Consider the following 14,425-nt stretch of genomic DNA (forward strand, 5'->3'; position numbering starts at 1 on the left):
GTCTCCTTTACCCATGGGATAAAGTTTAAACTCTGATTGTGAGAGATAAGTGCTGCCATGGTTTCAGCTCTCTCCCAGGTTTTTCTTTCAAAATTATCCCTTTGCATCTTAAGTTCCAGTCATAAGAGATTGCTCTACATGTCCCCTTAGGCTTGTAACCTCTTCCACAGAGTTTTCCGAACCACTTTTCATCTGGATCACTTTTCTTCATGCTAACTCCCCATTGCCTACCTATATCTATGAGTATTTTATTTATTGTTATATCTCTTTTAGTGTATTGTTTAAATATGTGTTCTATATTTTGGGGGCTAGAAGCTACATGGACACAGATGAGGATCTTCATTTTTATGTTGCTGTGTCTAGTATAAAGTAGACAATGACTAATTGGGAAATAACTGATGAATAAATATCTCTATTGCAACCAAAAAGAAATCAGACCTACTTATCAGAGCTGTAAACGGGATTCTGCATGTGTGCTTGCCTTTTTCCTTTGTCTTATTTCAAAAAGGATTTAAGACAATTAAAAGAATAATGTGCATTCTGACAGAATGATGTATAAATTATGTTGAATATTAGGACAAAATAAATTAAGAGGAATTGTAGAATTACGTTTAGACCTTTGAATCCACTTTGATTTTGGAAACAGGAACATGCACCCTTAGTTACACTATTGGGAAAAGCAAGAGATTTTTTTTTTTGTTTTTTGTTTTTTTTCTTTAGACAATTAAATTTAACAGGATGATGGTCCACATTAGAGAAAACATCTCCACATCATTTGGACAGTCAATCATGCCATATACCCATCACCCAAAGTCAAATCATTCTCCGTCACCCTATATTTTGTTTCTCTTTAAGCCCCCCACCCTCTCCCCAACTTCTTCCTTCCTCCTTTCCCCTCCCCCTGGTAACCACTGCACTTTTATCCATGTCCATGAGTCTCAATTTTGTGTCCCACCTATGTACGGAATCATACAGTTCTTAGCTTTTTCTGATTTACTTATTTTACTCAGTATATTGTTATCAAGTTCCATCCATGTTGTCATAAATTACGGTAGTATGTCATTGTACTGAGTAGTATTTCATTGTATATATGTACCACATCTTCTTTATCCAATCTTTTATTGAAGAGCATCTCAGCTGTTTCTATGTCTTGGCCACTGTGAACAATGCTGCGATGAACATGGGGGTGCATGTGTCTTTAGGTACCCATGTTTTCGAGTTTTGGGGGTATATACCCAGTAGAGGGATTGCTGGGTCATGTTCCATTCTTAATTTTTTGAGGAACCACCATACTTTCTTCCATAATGGTTGTACCACTTTAAATTCCCATCAACAGTGAATGAGTGTTCTTTTTTCTCCGTAGCCTCTCCAACACTTGTTATTATCTGTCTTGTTGATAATAGCTAATCTAACAGATGTGAGGTGGTATCTCATTATAGTTTTGATTTGCATTTTTCTCTAATAACTAGTGAAGATGAACATGTTTTCATATATCTATTGGCCATTTGTATTTCTTCTTGGGAGAAGTGTCTGTTCATGTCCTTTTCTCATTGGGGGGGGGTTGTTTGCTTTTTTGTTGCTGAGTTTTGTGAGTTCTTTATATATTTTGGATGTTAGTCCCTTATCTGAGCTGTTGTTTGAAAATATCATCTCCCATTTAGTTGGCTGTCTGTTTTGTTGTCAGTTTCTTTTGCTGTGCAGAAGCTTCTTAGTTTGATGTGGTCCCATTCCTTTATCTTTTCCTTTACTTCCCTTGCCTTTGGGGTCAAATTCATAAAATGTTCTCTACTGCCAAGGTCCATGAGTTTAGTACCTATGTTTTTCTTTATGTGATTTATTGTTTCAGATCTTATATTTAGCTCTTTGATCCATTTTAAATTAATTTTTGTGCAAGGAGACAAACTATAGTCAAGTTTCATTCTTTTGCATATGGCTTTCCAATTTTCCCAGCACCATTTATTGAAGAAGCTTTCTTTTCTCCATTGTGTTTTTGGCTCCTTTATCAAAGATGATTTGACCATATATATGTGGTTTTATTTCTGGGCTCTCTATTCTTTTCCATAGGTCGGTGTGTCTATTTTTCTGCCAGTACTATGTTGTTTTGATTATCATGGCTCTGTAGTATAATTTGAAGTCAGGTATTGTAATGCCTCCAGCTTTGGGTTTTTTTTGTTTTTTTTGTTTTTTTTTCTTTCTTAGGATTACTTTGGATATTTGGGGGTTTTATGGTTCCATATAAACCTGATGATTTTTTGTTCCATTTCTTTAAAAAATGACATTGGAATTTTAATGGGAATTGCATTAAATTTATAAATTACTTTGGGTAATATGGCCATTTAAACTATATTTATTCTTCTTATCCACAAACAAGTAATATTTTTCCATTTCATTGTGTCTTTTCCAATTTCCTTTAATAATGATTTGTAGTTTTCAGTATATAGGTCCTTTACATTCTTTGTTATGTTTATTCCTAGGTATTTTTTGTTGTTGCAACTGTAAAAGGGATTATATTTTTAGTTCTTTTTCTGAAGTTTTTATTGTTGGCATATAAGAAAGCAGTAAACTTCTACATATTAGTTTTGTATCCTGTGACCTTACTGTATTGATTTGTTTCTAATAGCCTTTCTGTATGATGTTAGCTGATGGTTTGTCATAAATTGCCTTTATTATGTTGAGATATTTTTCTTCTATACCCATTTTTTTTAGTGTTTTAAACATAAAAGGATGTTGTATTTTATCGAATGCCTTTTCTGCATCTATTGATAGGATCATATGGTTTTTGTTCTTTGTTTTGTTGACATGATGTATTATGTTAATCATTTTACATATGTTGAACCATCCTTGTATTTCTGGGATGAATTCCACTTGATCATGATTAATTACTTTTTTAATGTGTTGTATTTGAATGCTAGTATTTTGTTTAGGATTTTTGCAGTAGTTTTCTTTTTTAGTGTTGTACTTGCCAGGTTTTGGTATGAGGGTTATGTTGGCCTCATAAAATGTGTTTAGAAGTATTGCTTTTTCTTCAATTTTTTGGAAGACTTTGAGAAGGATAGGAACCAAATCTTTAAATGTTTGGTAGAATTCACTAGTATAGCCATCTGGCCCCAGACTTTTATTTTTTGGGAGGTTTTTGATAGTTGTTTTTATTTCCTCCCTGCTTATCAGTCTACATAGACCTTCTAATTCTTTGTGATTCAGTCTAGGAAGATTTTATTGTTCTAGGAGTTTATCCATTTTTTCTAGATTGTTGAATTTGGTGGCATATAGTTTTTCATAGTATTCTACAATAATCCTTTGTATATCTATGATATCTGTTGTAATTTCTTCTTTTTCATTTTGGATTTTGTTTATATGAGTCTTTTTTCTTTTTTTCCTTAGTGAGTCTTGCCAGGGGTTTGTCAGTTTTGTTGATCTTTTCAAAGAACCAGATTTTTGTTGTATTAATTTTTTCTATAGTTTTTTTTTTTTGTTCTCTGTTTTATTTATTTTTGCTCTAATTTTTATTATTTCCTTTCTTCTGCTAATTTTGGGTTGCCTTTGTTCTTCTTTTTCTAGTTTCTTAAGATGTCATGTTAGGTTGTTTACTTGGGCTCTCGCTTGTTTTCTCATAATAAACTATAATAATATGAACTTCCCTCTTATTACTGCTTTTGCTGCATCCCAGAGATTCTGATAAATCATGTTGTCATTTTCATTTGTTTGTATATATCTTCTGATCTCTTATTTCTTCTTTGACCCAGTAATTTTTTAGAAATATGTTGTTTAATTTCCACATTTTTGTGGGTTTGTTTACTTCTTTTTTGCAATTGAATTTTAGTTTCAAAGCCTTATGGTCAGAGAATATACTTGGTATAATTCTAATCTTTCTAAATTTGTTGAGGTTAGATTTGTGGCCCAGCATATGGTCTATTCTTGAGAATGTGCCATGTACACTGGAGAAAAATGTATACTCTGACTTTTTGGGATGAAATGTCCTGTAGATGTCTATCATGTTCATTTATTCTAGTGTTTCATTTAAGGCTGGTATTTCTTTATTGATTTTCTGTTTGGATAAATGATCTAAAGCCATCAATAGTCTATTGAGGTCTCCAAGTATCATTATATTTTGGAGGTTTGTACTTTTAGATCAGTTAGTAGATGTTTTATGTATTTTGGTGCTCCCTGGTTTGGTGTATATATATTAAGAGTGTTATGTCTTCTTGACACAATGTCACCTTTATCATTATGAAATGTCCATCTTTTTCTTTGGTTACCTTTGTTGTCTTGTAGTCAGCATTGTCAGATATGAGTATGGCTACACCTGCTTTTCTTTGGATATTATTTGCTTTTAGAATCATTTTCCAACCTTTCACTTTGAATCTACTTTTATTTCCTTGTAGCTTAGATGTGTTTCTTGAAGGCAGCATATTGTTTGGTTTTGCTTTTTGATCCAATCTGCTACTCTGTGCCTCTTTATTGGTTAGTTCAATTATTTACATTTAGTGTAATTATTTGCACTTGAGGATTTCCTATTTCCATTTTATATACTTCTTTCTGATAGCTTGTGTTTTGTTTGGTTCTTCTTTTTTGTTTTTCTGTCATTTGTTTTTGTTTGGTGGTATTCCATACTTCTATCTTCTGTTTCTTCTTTTTTTAAGCTATGTGTTTCAGTAGTGGCATTTTCAGGGGTGGTTACCATTAAGTTATTAAAAGAAAAATTATTATATTTATTAGAGTCTATTATCTCATGAGTGCTTCTGTACCCTATCCTCCTTTGCTACTGCTGATCTTTATCCTCTCCTCTTTTATGTTATTGTTGTCACAAATTATCCTTGTTTTTATTGTGGTTTTGTTAAAATTTTTACTTGTAGTTTTGTTTGTTTTGTTCTTTCTATCTGTTTGGATAATCTCCTTTAGTATTTCCTGTAGTAGGTGTTTTCTGGTGATAAATTCCCTCAGCTTTTGTATGTATATAAATGTTTTCATTTCCTCTTCATATTTGAAGGATAGCTTTGATGGATATAGTATTCTTGGCTCATAGTTTCTTTCTTTCAGTACTTTAAATGTTGAGGTTCACTCTTTTCTGTCTTGTAGAGTTTCTGCTGAGAAATCTGATGGTAGCATAATGGGACTTCCTTTATATGTTAAATTCTTCTTCTCCCAAGCTGCCTTGAGGATTCTTTCTTTGTCATTGTTTTGTGATAATTTCATTACAGTGTGCTTTGGATTAGGTCTGTTTAGGTTGAGGTAACTCGGCGTTCTGTTTGCTTCTTGGATTCAAGGCTCTAACTCTTTTTATAAGTTTGGGAAATTCTCATTGATTATTTGTTTCAATATGTTCTCCATTCCCTTTCCCTCTCTTTTTCTTCTGATATACCCATTATTCTTATATTGCTCTTTCTGATAGAGTCAGACAATTCTTGTAGGGCTTTCTCATTTCTTTAAATTTGTGAGGCTCTCTCTTCTTCTCTCTGTAGGATCTCTAGTTACCTGTCTTCAATGTCACTGATTCTCTCCTCTATATGGCCTGTTCTATTAGCTAAGCTTGTTACCTCATATCTCTGTTTGGTTCTTTTTTATAATTTTGATTTCCTTGGTGAAATATTCTTTTTGTTTATTAAGTTATTTTTTGAGCTCACTAAATTGCCTTTCAGTGTTTTCTTGTATCTTACTGAGTATTTTTAGAATTTCAATTTTGAATTTGTCATGAAGCTCCAAGGCTTCCATGTAATTGAGATTTTTTTTTTTGGAGACTTTTCATCATCCATCTGAGCTGCATCTCTGTCTTATATATCCATATTTGATTTGTATTTTCTTGAAAGCATTCACAAGTGGTATTGTTAATAACCTTAACAAGAGATCACTGAAAAATATTAAAAATAAATAAAAATTGATGTAAATCAGTGAAAAATGAAAATTCTATAAATAATAAGTAGAAAAAACTACAGATAATATAAAGCAGAAACTGAAAAAAAAAACAGAGAAACACATAGGTAAAAAACAAAAAAATGCCACAAAAAATATGAGTCTAAAATATAATAATTTGATGAAAAATACATTCAGATGAGAGGGGGAAAAGGGAGAAAAAAGGAAAGGAAAAAGAAAAAAGTGATGGAAGAAGGAGAGAAGGTAGGAGAGAAAAAAAAAGAGAAAGTGTCAGAAATGAAACCCTTGCAAAAATCAAGAATAATAAATATAACAAGGATAATGAAATTCACATCTGAAAAGGAGAAAGAAGAAAAAGGAAAGAAGAAAAATGGGATAAAGCAGAAAAATTAAAAAAAAGAGAGAATAAAAAGTTTTTTTTTTTTTCAGTTTTGAGAGGTAACTTATTCCTTCTTCTGGTAGGAGGCACTGTGCTACAAAGTTTGCCTCTGAGATTCTTGGGCAGAGCTCTGCTTAGACATCGCTGTCATAATGATGTAGGCAGGGTCTTTGCATTGGTAGGAAGCAATTGTTGTTAGGGCTTTGAAATTTTATGGCTCTAGCAATGGCAGATTAGGATCCTGCAGGCTTATCCCCCATGTGCCAACAGAGCAGGATATCAGGCGCCAGGGCTCCCTGCTTCTTGCAGGAGTGAGCAGCCCAGAGACCCAGCTGATGGGGGTCCACCACCGCCGCCATTTGCACAGCAAGGGGAGCAATATGGGTCCTGAAGGCTGGAGTGACACAGTCCAGTCGTTCCTCTGATACCACTCTAAGCACTCAAAGCACAGCCCTAGGCAAGGCAGGGGCTGCGTGCCATATGCCAGTGTCAGAGCTTCAGGAGCAGTTGTAGCAGAGATGGCAGATCAGGGGCGTCCTGCCCACACATGCTAAACTCTGTGGGGCAGGCTGGTGCCCAGCTTCTGAGCAGGTGGGGCACAGAACCCAGATCAAGCATATCTGACGCCACAAGGCTAAACTCTGCTGGAAGTGCGGGCAGCTCAAGCATGCCCCAGTGCCCTATGGACTGATCTTTACAAACTATTCACATGCAGTTCTTGGGAGCGCACCATGGGCTATGTGTGCGCCCAGCACCTGCAATCATGGGTACGGCAGACCCCGGGAAACGGCCCTGCTTCCTGTTCTTGGTCATCACTCCTATCTCAGCTCTTTCCCCGCAGATTCTCCTCTTCTCCCGGCTCTGAGACAAAGCCTGTGCCAACAGTGCCTCCCTCCATCAGGTCTCTGAGGAAAGAGAAAGACTCAATCCTTTGGCATTGTTTTTCTTCTGTGAGCAGATTCTATTTTCAGCTCGCCTTTTTGCACAATCATACCTTTGTCTATCTGGTTTGTATATATTTCAGGTTCATCTGGGGTTTTTTCTCTGTGTATAGTTGTAGAATTTGTTGAAATTTCAAGGGGAGAGATCGGGAGTTTCTCTGACGTTGCCATTTCTCTGATGTTGGAATCGAAAAGCAAAGGTTAAATAAAATTTTCAAAGAGTAGTCTGGGACTTACTAAAGGTATTTTGGTTTAAAACAGAAGATAAACACAGAAATTAGAGAAAGCATTTTGAAAGGAAATGCCTGTCAGTGAAAAAAATCAGTATATTATAGTCATGAAGTTACATATTCATAATATTAACTTTATCTAAATTTCATAGTCCATATACCTTAGAATAATGGCATGTTATTGTTATTGCCTAAGGCTGGAAAATATACATGCATTAGCATTGAATATTTAACTACAATTTTTACCATGTAAGAGATTCTCAGGAATCCTTAGCTTAAAATGTTTAAACTCTGTTCTTGCCATTCAAATATAGCAAAAAGGACAAACTAAAGATGTATTAATTCAAGGAAGTAAATTTTTCTTTGAGTGGGGGAAAAGCAATAAAAGTTTGATTTGATTTTCTTTGAAACACAGGTTTTTTTTTGGTTAGTTATCCATGCTGTTTCATTGTTGTGTTTGCAAGACATTTACAACCTTGGAATTTGGAAAGATCAGAGAAGTTGAAAGATAAACTATAAAATTTGAAGGGACATCTAAAAATATAAGCCATGAAATTATTATATGATACAGATTATTGTATTTTAAACTAAAAAAATTTGTTATGAAGACAACTCCAAATGATAGAATTTGTTTTACGATCAAATCTAAATAATTATATTTTCATCATTGGAAAAAGAGCATCTGGATTTAATGTATAAAACTTAGAAAGAAAACTTGAAATATTTAAATTCTAGTAACTTTTAATCATATTCTATATACTTAGCTAAGTTGCAGTAAATTCAAGAACTTTGAGAGTAGTTAAAATTAATCCTGATCAGTGATTATCTGATTAACATATATTCTTATTAAAATACTATTAATGTGATTGACTTCCATGTAGAAAAATGATACATATATTGGGGGGGGGGTATGATACCTGCTTTCAAAAGGGATGATCAACCACATAATTAAGTTTTTGCAGTTTGAAATCAAAGGGAGGCACAAAATTAAGAGACTCATTAAAAGCCCTGATTAAATTTAAGGTTAATATCTAGTACTGTAAGAATCTATATTCTCCTGGATGTACACCTTTCTTCTATTTTTATATTTTGGTTGATACTTATAGTTGATTTTTAAATACATATTCCCATTTGAGTTTAAAAAGTGAAAATCTTTGATGAGATCCATTTGTCAGATGATCATCAGTTTCCATCTTTCTAGAAAAATGTATTTCTCTTTCCACGTTTTGAGTTATAGAACTTGTATATTCACTCAGCTGTGGGAAAGAAAAATGGGAACCATATGGCCAATTTATTTCCAATTTATTTTAACACTGTGAGCAAAAGAAGGCTTTTAATTACGAGCCTTCAAGGAAACTCCACTGACAAAATTCTTCAGTAGGTGAAAAAGCTGAGATTTCCTCCAGTGAACTCTAACAAGACTGTCAGTTGCTAGGTGTAGATTGTAACCCACCTTCTTTCTCCCAATAGTTTTCAGTACTTGTCATCTCTATTTGTAGTAAATGAGAAGGATGGATGAGTGTGGTGGAGGCAGGGGCCTTGGAGATGGGAAGGAGGAAGTCATGTCCCCGCTGAATTCATTGGATTGATTTTGAGCACAATGAAATGCATTAGAGGCAGTAGCTGAAGTTCCCATTTAGTAAAGATTTTGTAGAACTTTCCTCAGGGACAGTGTTAGGAGCCCAGGCAACCAAATTTGGAATGCAGTTGTATATAAAATCCTTTGTCATGCCAATACACAATGCCCATTGACTCCTAGAGGATAAGATGCTTTGGGGTGAATCCAGAAACAACCCACTAGCCATTGTCATTGGCTTTCTCAGGGTAGGGGGCAGCAGTGGCAAAGCTTCCTTGAAATCTTTGAAAACAGCATAGGTGAACCATCAGAGAATGGGCTGGCACAGAAGGCTGACAAGGGCTCATAGAGAGCCCTGGGAAGCAGGATTCTGGTTACTTCTAGAAATCACTCTGAGATAGTTGGGTAAGAGGCTCAGTGAGGGTGGGAAGTTAAGGCCTTTTTATATTACGGGCAGATGCATTTAACCCAACCATATATTTGAGCTGCAAAAGTACAGTGTTTTTCCTCCCCTTTTAAATATTATTAAATACTTAATGTGTGTGTGTGTGTGTGTGTGTGTGTGTGTGTGTGTGTGTGTATGAGAGAGAGAGAGAGAGAGAGAGAGAGAGAGAGAGAGAGTTAATTCTTCCTATTTGTAAGTTTTGAAGATTGGAAAATTTTCTCCTCACGAAAAAATATTTGTGACTTCAAATGTATATTTGTGGCGCTGTCATTTGCAAACATGTGCAGAGCAGTGAAAGATCTGAGTCACCTGAAAAGCAGGTCCCCAGCTGAGATCCAGCAAGGTGAACTCTGCCTTCTTGTTTCGGCTTCCCTAATGTTAACAAGTGTCCCTTCTGCAGTCTATTGAGGGCCACATCTCTCAGAGTTTTGTGCTTTTTGTTGGTGATTTTACTGTTAAAAATGGCCCCATGTGTGGTGCTGAAGTGCTGGCTAGTGCTCCTAATTGTAAGAAGTCTGTATTGTACCATATTGTCAAAATGTGTGTGTTAGATCAAATCCATTCATATATGAATTATGATGCTGTTGGCTATGAGTTCAGTGTTAATGAATACACAATATATATTAAGTAAGGTATCTTTAAACATAAACATATAAAATGAGGTTATGCACTGATGGGTTGGTGAAAATGTTGTGATTATAGGCTTGCAGGAATTAACTCTGTGTATCCCATAGGAGCAATGGTTCAGTGTTTGCTAATTCGGCATTTGCAGTGACTATAGAACATAACTACAATGAAGAATGAGAATCAACTATGTATATGTATAGATGTGTACATGTATAATCCTATATGTAAAGTATAAAGAACAAAACTAGTGTGCCCACATCCATTCTAAGAATTAAAGCATCAACAACACCTTTGAAATGCCTTATAAGCTGCTTTTAGATAACATTTCATTGAGTCCTTTCTCTCCCCTAAGATGACACTATCTTGAATTTTATGAGTAGCATTTAATATTTTCTTTGTTGCTTTATGATGTATGTAAATACCCTAAAAATATACTGTAGTCATAGTTTTGAAATCCATCTAAACATCTTCAAGCAATGTGTATCTGTGCAACTTCCTTTCCCTCAGTTTTATTGAGATATAGTTGCCACTGTGTAAATTTAAGGTATATACGTGATGGTTTGATCTACACATCTTGTGAAATGATTATGATAATAAGGTAGTTAACACCTCCCTCACTTCACACAGTTACCATTTTTCCTGTGTGTGGTAAGAACATTTGAGATTTACTTTCTTAGCAACTTTCAGGTATTCAATGCAGTATTGTTATGTCTAGTTGCCATGCTGTATACTACGTCCTCAGGACTGATTCATCTTATAACTGGCAGTTCTTATAACATAGCCTTTGACTGACATCTCCCCCTCACCTCCCCAACTCAGTCCTTAGCAGCTATAATTTGACTCTTCATTCCTGTGAGTTTGGCTTTTTACATTCCATAGGTAAGTGAGATCATACACTATTTCTCTTTCTTTTTCTGACTTAATTTCACTTAGTGTAATTCCTTCAAGCTGTTGTCACATGTGGCAGGATTTCTTTCTGTTATATGGCTGACTAATCCATTTTGTATGTATGTATGCACAATGAAATATTACTTAGCTATATAAAGGAAGAAAAAACTATATATTTATATCATCACATTTGTATCCATTCATCCACTGCTGAACACTTAGTTTTTTCCCTATGTCTTGGCTACTGTAAATGATGTGCAGCTTTCTCTTTTTTTCCACTTGAAATTTTGACCATAAGATTTCATAATGTATTGTATAACTAGAGTTCACTAATTTTCAGTGCTATATAAAATTCCATGTGTAAGGAAGATCTAACATTGGTATATTTTCCTACTATGATAGTTAATTTTATGTGTCAAGCTGACTGGGCCACAGTGTGTCCAGATATGTGCTCAAGCATGCTGGAAGTGTTTGTGAGGGGGTTCCTGGGTGATATTAGCATTTGAGTTGGTTGAGTAAAGCAGATTGAGCTCTCTAATATGGATGGGCTTCATCCAATCAGTTCAAAGCCTGAATAGTACAAAATGTTTGAATAAGAGGGACTTCCTTCCTTCTGCCTATCTGCTGAGCTAGGAAATGTCTTTTTGTGTCTTTGGACTTGAACTGAAAAATTGGCTTTTCTTTCATTTCTAGCTTGTCATCTTTCAGATCGGAACTGACATAAGCAGTTGTCTGGGTTCTCAGGTCTTCAGACTCAGACTGGAACTGTACCATCAGCTCTCCTGGGTCTCTGGCTTGCCAGCTGTAAATCCTGGGATTTCTCAGGCTCCATAATCACATAAGCCAATTTCTTACAATATCTGTCTGTCTGTCTGTCTGTCTACACACTATTGGTTCTGTTTCTCTGGAAAGTCTTAATACACTTATTTAGTAAACATGAACTTTTGAATAGTTTTCAGTTTTTTATGTTCCAGACAGTGCTTATAAATGTTTTTACATAGGTCTCTGAGTACATACTCAAGAGATTTTCTAAGGTATATATAGTATATTGAAATAAATATACTCTTTCTTAAACTTTGCAAGGTAATGCAATTTATTTTCTATAGTAGTTAAGTGAATTTCCAGCCTGTTAGTATGCATACAATTTGTTTTCTTGCAGAAATTTGATATTGTCTATTAAATTTTTGTCAATATGGTAGCCATAAAATTATTTTTATTTTTTTATTTTCTTGATTTCTAAAAAGGTGAGCAACTTTTTATATATACACTTTTCATACCATTTGATTTCTTCTTTTGTGAAATATCTGTCTTTTTTTGGTCCCAATTATGTTTGGACACATATTTTTTTATATATTTGTGAAATTTTTTTACTTTTAAAATACTGATGGTATGTTGATTATATAATTTGTTCACATCCCCTTCAGTTTGGGGGCTTGTCTTTTCACTTTGTTATAGAGTCTGTTAACAAGTTTTCAGTTTGTAAGTGGTTGAATTCATCTATGTTTTCCTTTATGTTTGTCCTTTGCATTTCTTATTTAAGTGTTCTTTCCAGACCTTGGAGTTATAAACTCTTATGCTATATTCTAAGTTTCTCTTCCTTTTTTCTTTTTTTTTCACATATGTCTATTCTTCACCTGAGATAGATTTTTGTATATAGCACAATGCAGTCATTCACTTTCGCTTTTCTACATGAAATATTAATTGTGTCAGAGTATTTTATCTCATGATTTATCCTTTCTTCACTTATCTGCACTGCCAATCCTATCATATACTGTTTACACAGTTAAGTGGATCGGTTAAGGGCACTCTATTATGTTTCATTGGTCCATTTGTCTTTCTCAGATCCAATTCTATGCTATATTAGTTATAGCTATATCAGTGTGGTTGGATTAGGTTACGTTAGGTAACAAACAACTCTGAAAGTCAGTGATTTAGCACAACAAAAGCGTCTGTTGCAAAATCTGTTGCAGATTTGCAAAACTGACTAGAGCCTCTGTCCTGCAGAGAACGGCTCTAAATTATATCTTCATATCAACTCAGGATTCCATGATCAATAAGGCAGAAGATAGCTGTGGAATGTCTAAGGTAGCAATTAAATACTTCTGCCTAAAAATATCACATGTCACCTCTAGTAACCTTTATTAGTCAAAGCAAAATATATGGCCAACTATAACAGTAAGAAAGCATAGTGAATTTGAATAATTGATTTTACAATGTTAAAAATACTATTCATTACTTGAATAAATCCATATTGGTCATGATGTAGTGTTGTTGGTAATTACCATTTTGTTTAGCTACTTTTGTATCCATGTCATAAATAAATTGGCCTGTAACTTTTCTTTTTACACTTTTCATATTATCTTTATCTAGTTTTGATATCAAAGATATACTGGTAAAATAAAACTATTTGGGAAATGTGTCCTCTTTTTTTTTTATGAAAGAGTTGGTATAAGATTAAAATGATCTGTTCCTTGAATATTTTGCAGAGCATTCCCATAAAATAATCTAAGCCTAATGTTTTATTTTGAGATGTTTCCATTTCTTTAATTGTCTATGTAATACTGTTCTTTTATTTATATTGTTTTTAGAATCAGTTTCTTTGAAGTATATTCTTTGTAGGCATATGTTTATTTTTAATTTTCATATTTAATGTCAGAAACTGATTTTAAATATTCTGTTACTCATCTAATGTCTGCTGAATCCCTAGTTATATCTTCCATTTTATTCATATTTTTGATTCTCTGTGTTCCTTTTTTCATAGTGTCTCTTACTAAAGGTTTGTCAACTTTATGTTTTCCAGAGAGCCAGTGGTAGGACTTTTTAATCTTCTCTATTATATCTTTATTTTTAATTTTATTGATTTCTGCTCTTATCTTAAATATTTTAAAAATAATAGATGCATAAATGTTTAGAACTTTAGTATCTTTTTGGTAAAAGACCCTTATATTGTTATATAGTGACTATTATAAGCAAGGCTTTTTGCTTTAAAGCTTATTTCATATTATAACAATACAGCAGCATATTTGCTTTTTGGTTAGAATTTTCTTGGGATATCATCTACCTTTCAATATTCCTCTATCTCTGTATATTTTAATCATAACTCTTATAAGTTTGATAATCATACTCTGATAGTCTTATTCTTTTAATTGAAGAACATAGTTCACTTATTTTTACTGTGAGTAATGATTTATATGAATTATAAATCATTACAAGTTTTACCATCTTATTTTGTATTTTTCTTTGTTCCTTCTGTGGTCTCCCTTCTGATATTTTTTTGGATTAAATATTTTGCTTTTTGCCTTTCTACAGGTTTGAATGTTATATACTCTCCTTATAGTCTCTTAGGAGTTATTCTAAAAATTAAAATAGGCATATAGAAGACCATCTAAAGTTAACTTACACCTTTCCCTGCTCCCAAACAGTACAAGCAACTTAGAAAACTTTATCTCTAATCATTTTTCAGACTTATAT

This window comes from Saccopteryx leptura, chromosome 6 (assembly GCF_036850995.1).
Source record: "Saccopteryx leptura isolate mSacLep1 chromosome 6, mSacLep1_pri_phased_curated, whole genome shotgun sequence".
Lineage (NCBI taxonomy): Eukaryota > Metazoa > Chordata > Mammalia > Chiroptera > Emballonuridae > Saccopteryx > Saccopteryx leptura.